At 29.9% G+C, this 14,044-nt stretch overlaps 2 protein-coding genes across 6 annotated transcripts in view; one reads left to right on the forward strand and one right to left on the reverse strand.

The window, feature by feature from the left end:
* Atg16 (Autophagy-related 16) overlaps positions 1-14,044 on the forward strand; it is a 553,304-nt gene that overhangs the window by 340,622 nt on the left and 198,638 nt on the right. The window lies entirely within an intron of this gene.
* The window catches only part of LOC142221448 (uncharacterized), a 424,700-nt gene that overhangs the window by 302,283 nt on the left and 108,373 nt on the right, over positions 1-14,044 (reverse strand). Inside the window, exon 2 of one of the 2 annotated variants that reach the window (XM_075291268.1) lies at positions 2,615-2,654. The exons of the other annotated variant lie outside the window; for it this stretch is intronic. The gene's annotated coding sequence lies outside the window, so the exon portion shown is untranslated. The remainder of the gene's footprint in view (positions 1-2,614; positions 2,655-14,044) is intronic. 2 annotated transcript variants of the gene reach the window in all.

The raw sequence follows: 14,044 nt of genomic DNA on the forward strand, positions 1-14,044 counted from the left end.
CATCCTGGAAAAGAATAAACGTTTATCACAAAAAGTATATACTTTTCTTCCAAATACACTTTCTTACAGCGAAAAGCAAATGAGAAGCGAACTTTGTTTGTCTAAAATTTCGTTTGGGAGGAAAGAATTATTTTTTTGCGTGTAAGTCAATTAGTTTGTGAGATAGAGCGTCTGTTGTGAAGCAACTTTTGTTATTATGAAAAAAAAAAAAATGGAAAGAATTTCGTGTTTTGATAAAATACTGTTTTCTGAAGGGAAAAATACGGTGGAAGCAAAAACTTGGCTTGATAATGAGTTTTCGGACTCTGCCCCAGGGAAATCAACAATAATTGATTGGTATGCAAAATTCAAGCGTGGTGAAATGAGCACGGAGGACGGTGAACGCAGTGGACGCCCGAAAGAGGTGGTTACCGACGAAAACATAAAAAAAAAATCCACAAAATGATTTTGAATGACCGTAAAATGAAGTTGATCGAGATAGCGAGGCCTTAAACATATCAAAGGAACGTGTTGGTCATATCATTCATCAATAGTTGGATATGCGGAAGCTCTGTGCAAAATGGGTGCCGCGCGAGCTCACATTTGACCAAAAACAACAACGTGTTGATGATTCTGAGCGGTGTTTGCAGCTGTTAACTCGTAATACACCCGAGTTTTTCCGTCGATATGTGACAATGGATGAATCATGACTCCATCACTACACTCCTGAGTCCAATCGACAGTCGGCTGAGTGGACAGCGACCGGTGAACCGTCTCCGAAGCGTGGAAAGACTCAAAAGTCCGCTGGCAAAGTAATGGTCTCTGTACTTTGCGATGCGCATGAAATAATTTTTATCGATTATCTTGAGAAGGGAAAAACCATCAACAGTGACTATTATATGGCGTTATTGGAGCGTTTGAAAGTCGAAATCGCGGCAAAACGGTCCCATATGAAGAAGAAAAAAGTGTTGTTCCACCAAGACAACGCACTGTGTCACAAGTCAATGAGAACGATGGCAAAAATTGAAATGAATTGGGCTTCGAATTGCTTCCCCACCCACCGTATTCTCCAGATCTGGCCCCCAGCGACTTTTTCTTGTTCTCAGACCTCAAAAGGATGCTCGCAGGGAAAAAATTTGGCTGCAATGAAGAGGTGATCGCCGAAACTGAGGCCTATTTTGAGGCAAAACCGAAGGAGTACTACCAAAATGGTATCAAAAAATTGGAAGGTCGTTATAATCGTTGTATCGCTCTTGAAGGGAACTATGTTGAATAATAAAAACGAATTTTGACAAAAAAATGTGTTTTTCTTTGTTAGACCTGGGACTTATTAGCCAACCTGTTACAATTGATTTTATGATGAAATTGAATTGGAAATCTCAAAACAAGAAAGACAATTTAGTTCAATTTTAGTACGAAGTAAGTAGTTCATTCTTTCCATAAAAAAGTTCATTTTCTTCCTGTGTGTAGCAACGAAATCGAAAGAGACGGTTGTATTACGGGTTCATAGAACATAGAAATGTCGTACGCTCAAAAAAAGGTACATCCATGAGAATTGAAATTGCGAATTATTTTTTTGTTTGTTTGAGACTGAAGATGTGTACCCAGCAAAAGCAATTGGAAGTTGTTCCACAAACATTTCTTTTAAAGCTCATCTCGGAATCTCCCATCAATTTTTTCCACTATAGATGCAGTCCTTTTGAACAAGTCCACAAACATTTCTTTTAAAGTGCATCCCGGGTTCGATTTTTTCCATTTCCGATGCGTTTTTTTTTTTAAGTATTAGAAAGTACGTAATTTGGCTACTTTAAGTGCAAATTTTAGTTTTAGTCAATTAAATTTCACAAAAAAATAATAAAAAAAGTAAAAAAATAAATTCCATCCCCGCTGGGATTTGAACCAGTGCCATTTGACTTTTTCAATTCAATGGTAGTTCTTTTGAAAAGTTTTTGCCAATCATGATAAGGTTTAATTTTGTTGTTGATTTTTAATGGAAAAATATATTTATAAAAATATATGCCGAAATTAACAAAATAAAAAATAAAACTTAATGTTTCAAAAAGTCGACAATTCGGTTATATCAATGAGCAACCGTGTGTAGCTCATTGATATCACCTATCGTTTGTTTGCTTAATTTGTGGTATTATTTTTAATATTATTAAACGACCGTTCAATATTGTCAAAACTTAATTCGTTTAAAACAATTCTATTATAATCTTATCGTTTTTCAGGTGACTATTAACTATCAATCGATTTTTTTTTTTGGTTTTTAATAATGTCCAGTAATCTTATCATGTTACTTCAATGGTTATTTTATTTCCGGCACCTTTATGTGCTATATGACGGTAGCATATTTTTTTATTTCGGTTTAAACATACTTTAAATTAAAATCGTAAAATCTTTCAAGTACCTAAAATATATTATCAAGACCATGGTGGTCAAAACTGACCAAGTCCAATACTATCGGTTTGAGTAGATGGCGCTATAGGCAAATCTATTAAAGGGTTTATAAAACAATGTTCAATCAATTGATTTGATAAACGTAAGTTTTTATAGACCTATAAACGTGATTTATACGGTTAAATATTTTATTTTCACTTTAGAACGAATATAAAGCTCTTTGTAAATATCTTACCATTAAATTTATTACATCGAAATTCAATAACAAGTATTACCTGGAAGTAAAAAAAAACATAAATTTAAATATTAGTTACAATTTCAAAATCGAAATTTGGTATTGACTTAAATGTAAACATAAATGCATTCCTTTTAGGAGATTACTGAATTAACAACAAAATATTTTCCTTAAGTATCCCGGTCTATATACACCCAAACGCTTGAACACATCATAAACAAATTTTTATATTAGAATATTTTTACTAAAATGTCTTACTATTGTAATTGCACAATGACACAAAAATCTTTCTCCATGTTGAAAAAAAAAAATTATTAAAAAATTTAAAAACATTTTTTATTTAAGAAAATGTCATACCTTTAAGCAAAAATACGGAGTAAAAAATTATTAAAATGACTCTACTGCTTTATGAAGTTCAAGGCAGACAGAATATAGGAAAATTTACTTATTTCAGAAACTATTGAACACAATTTAAGTAAAAATTACCTATTTCAGAAAAATTAAAACTATTTTATTGGTGTTCCTTATTAAGTAAAATTATATATAGGCTACGAATTATTCTATATAATAACCTCGACTAAGAGATCAAACTTCCTGACCATAACAGTTCTCCTGGCCTGACCCATCTTTGATTTAAAACTTTTTTGAAATTGTTGAATACAAATTTTCTTAAAGAGAAATAAATTTCCTATATTTTGATGAAAGATTGATTATTTATTTGGTTGGTGCTCCATATTTAAAACATAAATGTAATTTTTTGTTTTGAAATTTTTTCTCAGTGTAGGCTACTTTCTAACATTTTGTTTAAAAAAAAAAAAAAAAAACAAAAAATTATTTTTGAAAACATTGAACCATTTTTGCGTTGGTAGAATTCTACAAAAATGGTAGATATTTTAGTATTTGGTAGAATTCTTTAGGTTTTAGTAAATTTTGCAAAATATTCCTCTCCAACTAAAAGGTACTTCACAATTATTTTGTAGAAATAAAATTTTGACAAAATTTTCTATAGCAATAATATCTTGACAAATTTTTTATAGAAATATAATTTTGATAAAATTTTCTATAAAAATAAAATTTTGTCAAAATTTTCTATAGAAGTAAAACTTTGACAAAATTTTCTATAGAAATAAAATTTTGACAACATTTTCTATAGAAATAAAATTTGACAACATTTTCCATAGAAATAAAATTTTGACAACATTTTCTACAGAAATAAAATTTTGACAACATTTTCTACAAAAATTAAATTTTGACAAAATTTTCTATAGAAATAAAATTCTGACAAAAGTTTCTAAAACAAATTAAATTTTGACAAAATTTTCTAAAAAAAATTAAATTTTGACAACATTTTCTACAAAAATTAAATTTTGACAAAATTTTCTACAGAAATAAAATGTTGACAATAGTTTCTATAGAAATAAAATTTTGACAACATTTTCTAAAAAAAATTAAATTTTGACAAAATTTTCTACAGAAATAAAATTTTGACAATAGTTTCTATAGAAATAAAATTTTGACAAAATTTTCTATAGAAATAAAATTTTGACAAAATTTTCTATAGAAATAAAATTTTGACCAAATTTTCTACAGTAATAAAATTTTGACAAAATTTTCTACAGAAATAAAATTTTGATAAATTGTCGATAGAAATAAAATTTTGACAAAATTGTCGATAGAAATAAAATTTTGATAAAATTTTTTATAGAAATAAAATTTTGACAAAATTTTCTATAGAAATAAAACTTTGACAAAATTTTCTATAGAAATAAAAGTTTGACAACATTTTCTGTAGAAATAAAAGCTTGACAAAATTTCCTACAGAAATAAAATTTTGACAAAATTTTCTATAGAAATAAAATTTTGACAACATTTTCTACAACAATCAAATTTTGACAAAATTTTCTATAGAAATAAAATTCTGACAAAAGTTTCTATAAAAATAAAATTTTGACAAAATTTCCTATAGAAATAAAATTGTATTTGTTGTTTTGATCTCAGCTTTAAAACCACACGCAGAGAAGGAATATGATCACCTCAAACATATTTCAAGAGCAAAATGTTATTTTTGTATGGTGAACATGTAACATGTTTGTCACTAAAATGTTATTTCCTCGTCAAATATAACCTGCTTGCCGAAATCAGATACATGATTTACGAGAAAATAATATGGTTGCGAAAACCATGTTACATGGTCACCACCCAAAAATAACATTTTGCTCTTAAAACATATTTCAGGTGATCATATTCCTTCTCTAGGTGAATTGCGTTGACTAAACTACCAACAGAGTAAGAGAATGTTTGTCAAATTTATTTGGGCTAAGCCCTATAGACTGCAAGATGGTTGGATTCACGCACGTTTCGGAATTACTACATTCCTCATCAGCATCCTCTACTTGCAGCAAAACTATCAACCAATCATAGCAATAAAATCTTGACAAAATTTTCTATTGAAATAAAATTTTGACAAAATTTTCTATAGCAATAAAATCATTAAAAATTTTTTATAGAAATAAAATTTTGACAAAATTTTCTATTGAAATAAAATTTTGACAAAATTTTCTATAGTAATAAAATTATGACCAAATTTTCTACAGAAATAAAATTTTGACAAAATGTTCTATAGAAATAAAATTTTGACAAAATCTTTAATAGAAATAAAATTTTGATAAAATCTTTAATAGAAATAAAATTTTGACAAAATTATATAGAAATAAAAGTATGACAAAATTTTCTACAGAAAAAAATAAAATTTTGACAAAGTTTTCCATAGAAATAAAATTTTGATAAAATTTTCTATAGAAATAAAATATTGACAAAATTTTCTATAAAAATAAAATTTTTACAAAATTTTCTATAGAAATAAAAATGTGACAAAATTTTCTATAGAATATATATACCTCGAAAATGGACAATTTCTGTCAGATAGACAGTCCGGATTTAGAAAGAGAAGGAGTTGCATCACGACTTTACTCGATGTCGTAGAAAGTCTTCGTCAAATACAAGATGATAGCATGATTTCTACACTGAAAAAAAAAGCATACTCGGTTCCAAAGATTTTGTCTTTACTTTAAAAAATTTGGTATTGATTCCGAGCCAAAGAAGCGGGGAATACAAGTAAGGATACTTTTAAGACACAATTCTCTTATAAATTTAGGTTTTGTGTACTTGCTTTTAGGAAGCAAATTTTAATTTTTCGTTTTCTCAGCTTTTTTTCTCCATATGCTATCAAAGTCCTTTAAAAACGAGTTAACGGCAACTTTATTTTCCAAATTAGGACTCGACTTCCAGTAGAAATTATGCTATGTTTGAAGTAAAAAACTTCTTTAAAATAAAGTTTTGAAAAACATGTCCTATATTTGAACGATTTTTTGCTTTGTAGTCAAGATGCAAAAAGACAACAAATTTAAAGACAATTTCATTAAATTTAAAGAATTTTTCTGAATTATTAAAGTCAAGTTGACCTTAGCCTTTACATTTTTTCTTTCATGTTAAGATACCCATTTTTAAGTCAAATCACTTAATTATAAGGACAATACGACTTCATTGAAAAGTTTATCGACTTTTGGACAAGGAAAATAACTTTATTTTAGAGAAATGCGTCTTCTATGCTAAGCAAAATTTGTATTCGTATTTTAAAGACATGAAATCTTTGACCTCACGACAATATTTTTTTCAGTGTATCCTTATCCTTCTGGATCACAGCAAGGCATTTGACACAGTAAATCATGATATACTGTTATCAAAGCTCAAAAAATCCTTTTACTTTTCTGATTCCGCGTGTAATCTTATATCTTCATACTTGCAAAATCGTTCGCAGTACGTCGATCTCAATGGAAAACGTTCGGACGCCTTATATATATTCCGAGGATCCTCAAGGATCCATCCTTGGACCACTATTATTCACACTTTATATCAATGATTTACCTGACGTTCCTCAAACGTGCAAACTACAAATGTATGCCGATGACGTGCAGCTATACACAAGTACTAGTGCCGGAAATATTCGACTTACTGTCTCAAAAATCAATGAGGATTTAAATGAAATTTGTGTTTGGGCAAAAAATAATGGCTTATGTCTCAATCCATCAAAATCTAAATTTATTGTTATTGGAAAACATTTCAACCCCAGCGATATGAATTTATATGTCTCTGGTTCCTTGATACAGTGTGTGGAAACATCTTGTAACTTAGGTCTAACCTTCAACTCAAAATTAAGCTGGACAAATCACATTAACTGCGCCTCTGGAAAAGTAAATGGAATGTTGAGAAATTTGTGGGCAGTGCGATCATCGACTCCTTTAAATATACGAATGCTTCTTGCAAAAACTTATTTAATACCTACACTTTTATATGGGAGCGAAGTCTTCGCCAGTTGCGATTACAATGACAGTAGAACACTGCTCGTAATCTATAATAATATCGCTCGCTACATTTTTAATAAAACAAGAAGAGATAGAATATCCGAATTCTCGTATCGAATTTTTAATGTTGAGTTTAGAAACTACCTAAAAATAAAGTGTTTAACCATGCTTCACAAGATAATCAATACCAAAGAACCATCATATCTCTTTAACCACATTCAATTCGCAAGATCCACCAGGGGTAAAAAACTGATCTTACCACGGTTTAAGAAACTCTCCTCTGAACGGCAATTTTTCATCTTTACGACACGTCTTTGGAACTCTCTTCCAAATTACATACAAATACTAAGCAATGCTAATGCATTTAAAAATGAGCTCTACAAATTATATTCGTAGTTCAAAGATTCTAATATTACAAAGACACAAAAATGTTTCAGTTTTCTAAAAAAGCGTACAATTATAAAACTTACATATTTATTTATATTTTATAAACTTTAAATTTTTAATTGATTATTGTTTACTTGTTGCACAATCATGTATTTTTTTTTTCTTTTTATTTTTTTTAGTACAGTCATTTATAAGATTTTATGTCTTGTTGTACTAAAATGACACAAATAAATAAATAAAAAAAATAAACAAATAAAATTTTGACACGATTTTTTATAGAAATAAAATTTTGACAAAATTTTCAATAGAAATACAATCTTGACAAAATTTTCTATTGAAATAAAATTTTGACAAAACTTTCTATAGCAATAAAATCTTGACAAATTTTTTACAGAAATAAAATTTTTACAAAATTTTCTACTGAAATAAAATTTTGACAAAATTTTCTATTGAAATAAAATGTTGACAAAATTTTCTATAAAAATAAAATTATGACAAAATTTTCTAGAAAAAAATAAAATTTTGATAAAATTTTCGATAGAAATAAAATTTTGATAAAATTTTCTATAGAAATAAAATATTGACAAAATTTTCTATAAAATTTTTACAAAATTTTCTATAGAAATATATAGAAATAAAAGTATGACAAAATTTTCTATAGAAATAAAATTTTTACCAAATTTTCTAGAAAAAAAAAAATTTTTGACAAAATTTTCGATAGAAATAAAATTTTGATAAAATTTTCTATAGAAATAAAATTTTTACAAAATTTTCTATAGAAATAAAATTTTGACACAATTTTTTATAGAAATAAAATTTTGACAAAATTTTCAATAGAAATACAATTTTGATAAAAATTTTCTATAGAAATAAATATTTGACAACAGTTTCTATAGAAATAAAATTATGACAAAATTTTCTATAGAAATAAAATTTTGACAAAATGTTTAATAGAAATAAAATTTTGACAAAATTATATAGAAATAAAAGTATGACAAAATTTTCTATAGAAATAAAATTTTGACCAAATTCAATAAAAAAAAAAAAAAAATAAAATTTTGACAAAAATTTCGATAGATATAAAATTTTGATAAAATTTTCTATAGAAATAAAATATTGACAAAATTTTCTATAAAAATAAAACTTTTGCAAAATTTTCTATAGAAATAAATTTTTTTTATAGAAATAAAATAAAATTTTGACACAATTTTCCATAGAAATACAATTTTGAAAAAATTTTCTATAGAAATAAAATTTTGACAACATTTTCTATAGAAATAAAATTTTGACAAAATTTTCTATAGAAATAAAATTTTGACAACATTTTCTATAGAAATAAAATTTTGACAAAATTTTCTATAGAAATAAAATTTTGACAATTGTTTCTATAGAAATAAAATTTTGACAATTGTTGACAATATGTTAGTTTCTATTGAAATAAAATTTTGACAAAATTTTTTACAGAAATCAAAGTTTGATAAAATTTTCTATAGAAATAAAATTTTGACAAAATTTTCTATAGAAATAAAATTTTTACAAAATTTTCCATAGAAATAAAATTTTGACAAAATGTTTAATAGAAATAAAATTTTGACAAAATTTCCCATAGAATTACAATTTTGACCTAATTTTTTATAGAAATAAAATTTTGACAAAATTTTCAAAACTTTGATAAAAGAAAAAACTTGGCAAAATATAGAATTTTATGTAAACAAAAAAAAAAAGATCGAATAAGAAACGAGATAACATAAATCAAGTTTTGACGAATTTTTCTATAGAAATAAAATTTTGATAACATTTTCTAAAGAAATAAAATTTTGATAAAATTTTCTATAGAAATGAAATTTTGACAAAATTTTGTATAGAAATGAAATTGTTCTTATTTTGTAGTTTAGTTAAAATTTTCTAAATTTGAAATTTCCTGATGGATTCGTTTTTTAGCATATGTAACAATTCTCCTGACCCTAATATAAAGTTGTTTTGATATTAAAACAAAAAACATTTTTAATTTGTATTTGACAAATAAAAGTGAATAGTTAGGTGATATAGGTTCCTGTCTACAACATTTTATTTTTATTTTAAAAGGCCGTGTTTTTGGCACGGAATCTCACTGTGAAAATCTTTAATCCAAGTTCAAAATTTTTGAAACCAAGTATATTTTTTTTTTGTGTGTTTATAATCGGAGATACAAATAGGAACTAGTTTTACCATACATCTAACAACTGATCTTTGTCATTTGTCTTCATATCAACGAGTCTTCCCGATTTGGTCACTTTGACTTGTCCTTGCGTCAACATTTCTATTAGTATTAAGCTAGTCAACTGCTGTTGCATCGAATATACTTTGGCGGGATGAGTGGGAAATAAATGGCTTAAAATGTTTTCCAAGCCATATTAAATTGCTTGGCAAAAACAGCCACTGGTCTATGGTCTTAAGTCCGATTATAACTGTGTTGCCTCATAAATTAATGTAAACGCAAAAATGATCTTCTCCTCCTGAATCCTCTCCGAGGCATTGGTGGTAATTTCAGTACAATGAATCCCAAGAAACCCATAACTCACGATGAACTTGTGTGTGTGTTAAATATCTGCTGTTGTATGATGTAGAAGGGGATTCCTTTGCCACTAATACCGCTTTTCTCCAAACGAAGCAGAAGACTTGTTGGCATTATGGCCTTCCGTTTGTTTGTCTGTCTGTCTTTCCAATCGTCTGAAATTAGGCCAAACAATTTAATACGTATTCACCTTTGTTAGCCAATAACAAGTATTTTTCTGCTTTAGCCAAATACGGGTAGATACAGGTAGGCCAACTCATCCTTAAAAAACACTGTAGAAAAAAAAATTCCATGAAATTCTCGCTAGGTTAGTGGTATTTTGGTGGTCACCACAACCAGCATTAAAAAACAAAGAAAATAAGCTACAGCATCATCCCCAACTTCAGTTGGAATTATGTATAAATGCGTCTCCTCTAACAATCTCCTTGATTTTCGGATTAAACTAAATTGAAAAGTATTTTCTTTGGCTTTCATGGCGGATAATTGTCAATAAAATATAAATTAACCATCGTTTCGTGGCCAGATGGATGATGGTGGTATTCGGCACCATCGGTGTTATTGATTGAAGATTCCTCTCGATCTGCTATCGTTAATCGAAAAAGATTTATATTAACGACCAGTTAACCGGTAGTTAGACGTGCTTTAATTAGGAATTTAGTTTGTTATTGCATTGGATAGAGGTGGTTTAGCTAAATGTTTGATGTGCATACATAATTCCTTGTTACATTTAATTAGTCGTTTTAATGCAATTACTATTGGACAATAAAGAGATAAAACCTGAAAATGTCAGTTTTCACAACCACCCAATTTTTTCAAGTTCAATTTTACATTTCTTACTGGTCCGTTTCTTTGCGCCTTATTAACTTTTTGGAATTTTTTTTATTTCTTATTTTAACAAAGCATTATGGAAATTTCACAAAAGGAAATACAATTTAGTTCAATTCTCGCATGAGGTAGTTCATTCTACCCATGAAACAATTCACTTTTTTCTGTGCGGAAATTGACGCAACGGAGAATAAAGTGACAAAAATCCACATTCTTGTATTGACGGAACTTCGATTGAAGGTGCTCGATATGTTTTTAGTTCATTTATCGAAAATAAACGAAAAATTACATTAAAATAATAATTAGGGAATTTTTAACTAAAACGTAATAATTTCCATTAACTAAAAAATATTAAATTGGCTTTAGGACCCCCTTGCACGCACGGAAAAAACACGTTTGGACATGGTTGTCGCATACATTTAATGCTTATAGAGTATGTAATTGTCGCGAAAATTATGTATTTTGTCTTTGTAAAAATAATTTTCGAGCGGAGAAAAATATATGTTGGCAATAAGCATTTAAATGGTTCTCAAATGCCGCAAACATGTTCTATTATTTAAACGATAGAAGTTGAGACCATTACATGGTCGGGAAAATAATGTACCTGACCATTCAATTTGTTTTATTTTTTTGCAGAGAAAAAGGTATTTTTATAGGTTAGGTATAGACATGTCTAGAACCATTACATGGCCATAAAGACCATGTATATTTTTTCGTGACCATTTCTGTTATTGATACAAGTCATTTATATACAATGCGAATAAAAAGGGAGTTAATAAACATCCTTATTTGACTCCTGCATTCGTATCAAAACATTCGGATATATCCTCGCCATTCCACACCGCTGATGTTGTACATTTGTATATATTATTTATCACATTCACGAACTTTGACGAAACACCTGCAGTGTGCAATTTATAAATAAGTGACGATTTCGCTATTTTATCAAATGCTGTCTTAAAGTCGATGAAAAAAGCGTATACTTTATTTTTTTTCGGCCAACTTCAGGTGCACGATAGCAGCTAGGCTGTATATTATCGGTTGTGGAGTAATTTCTCCTAAATACGGTCTGATATTCAACCAAGACGTTATGCTTTTCCACCCAGTTGAAAAGCCTTTCATTCAGTATGGCCATCATGACTTTGGCGATGCAATTCATGAACGAAATTCCTCGATAGTTCGATGCTTGGGTTGGATCTCCCTTTTTATACCCTCCACCATAGGAGGGGGTATATTAACTTTTTCATTCCGTTTGTAACACATCGAAATATTGCTCTAAGACCCCATAAAGTATATATATTCTGGGTCGTTGTGAAATTATATGTCGATCTGAGCATGTCTGTCCGTCCGTCCATCTGTTGAAATCACGCTAATTTCCGAACGAAACAAGCTATCGACTTGCAACTTGGCACAAGTAGTTCTTATTGATGTAGGTCGGATGGTATTGCAAAAGGGCCATATCGGTCCACTTTTACATAAAGCCCCCATATAAACGGATCCCCAAATTTGGCTTGCCGATCCTGTAAGAGAAGCAAATTTCTTCCGATCCGGCTGAAATTTGGTACTTGGTGTTAGTATATGGTCTCTAACAACCATAAAGCCCCCATATAAACGGACCCCCAAATTTGGCTTGCCGATCCTCTAAGAGAAGCAAATTTCATCCGATCAGGCTGAAATTTGTACATGGTGTTAGAATATGGTCTCTAACAACCATGCAAAAATTGGGCCACATCGCTCCATAATTATATATAGCCCCCATATAAACCGATCCCCCGATTTGGCTTTCGGAGCTCTAAGAGAAGCAAATTTCATCCGATCCGGCTGAAATTTGGTACACGGTGTTGGTATTTGGTCTCTAATAACTATGCAAAAATTGATCCACATCGGTCAATAATTATACATAGCCTCCATATAAACCGATCCCCCGATTTGGCTTGTGGAGCCTCTAAGGGAAGCAAATTTCATCCGATCCGGCTGAAATTTGGTACATGGTGTTAGTATATGGTCTCTAATGACCATGCAAAAATTAGTCCACATCGGTCCATAATTATATATAGCCCCCATATAAACCAATCATCAGATTTGAACTCCGGAGCCTCTTGGAAGACCAAAATACATCTGATTCAGTTGAAATTTGGTACGTGGTATTAGGTTAGGTTAGGTGGCAGCCTGATGTGTCAGGTTCACTTAGACTATTCAGTCCATTGTGATACCACAATGGTGAACTTCTCTCTTATCACTGAGTGCTGCCCGATTCCATGTTAAGCTCAATGACAAGGGACCTCCTTTTTATAGCCGAGTCCGAAAGGCACATTGCAGTGAAACCACTTAGAGAAGCTTTGAAACCTTCAGAAATATCACCAGCATTACTGAGGTGGGATAATCCACCACTGAAAAATTTTTTTGTGTTCGGTCGAAGCAGGAATCGAACCCACGACCTTGTGTATGCAAGGCGGGCATGCTAGCCATTGCACCAAAAATTGGTCCACATCGGTCCATAATTATATATAGCCCCCAAATAAACCAATCACCAGATTTGACCTCCGGAGCCTCTTGGAAGACCAAAATTCATCTGATTCAGTTGAAATTTGGTACGTGGTGTTAATATATAGCCTTAAAAAACACCAATGCAAAAATTGGTCGAAATCGGTCCATAATTATATATAGCCCCCATATAAACCTATCCCCAGATTTGACCCCCGGTGCCTTTCGGAGAAGCAAAATTCATCCGATGGTACGTGGTGGTAGTATATGGTATATAACAACCATGCCAAAAGTGGTCCATATTAGTCCATAATCATATGTAAACCGATCCCTAGATTTGGTTTTGGAGCCACTTGGAGGAACAAATTTCATCCGAGTCAGTTGAAATTTGGTACATTGTGCTAGTATATGGCCGTTAACAACCATGCCTAACTAGGTCCATATCGGTCTATAGTTATATATAGCCCTCAGATAAATAGATCCCCAATCACACAAAAATTGGTCCATATCAAGTTCATAATTGTATATAGCCCACATATAAGCGACCATCATATTTCAATTCTGGCTCTCTACGTACCGTGCTAAACTCCATATCGATTCGTAATTATTTTTAGACTTACCTATATATATACAATGTATGGACTAACTCACAATTTAGTAAACGATGTTAAGAAGTTTTAAGATACCACAACCCAAGTAATTCGATTGTGGCTGACAGTCGTTCGTAGAAGTTTCTACGCAATCCATGCTGGAGGATACATAAGATTCGGCCTGGCCGAACTTATGGCTGTATATACTTGTTATATATTGGAAATATTA

The sequence above is a fragment of the Haematobia irritans genome, chromosome 1 (assembly GCF_050003625.1).
Source record: "Haematobia irritans isolate KBUSLIRL chromosome 1, ASM5000362v1, whole genome shotgun sequence".
Classification (NCBI taxonomy): domain Eukaryota; kingdom Metazoa; phylum Arthropoda; class Insecta; order Diptera; family Muscidae; genus Haematobia; species Haematobia irritans.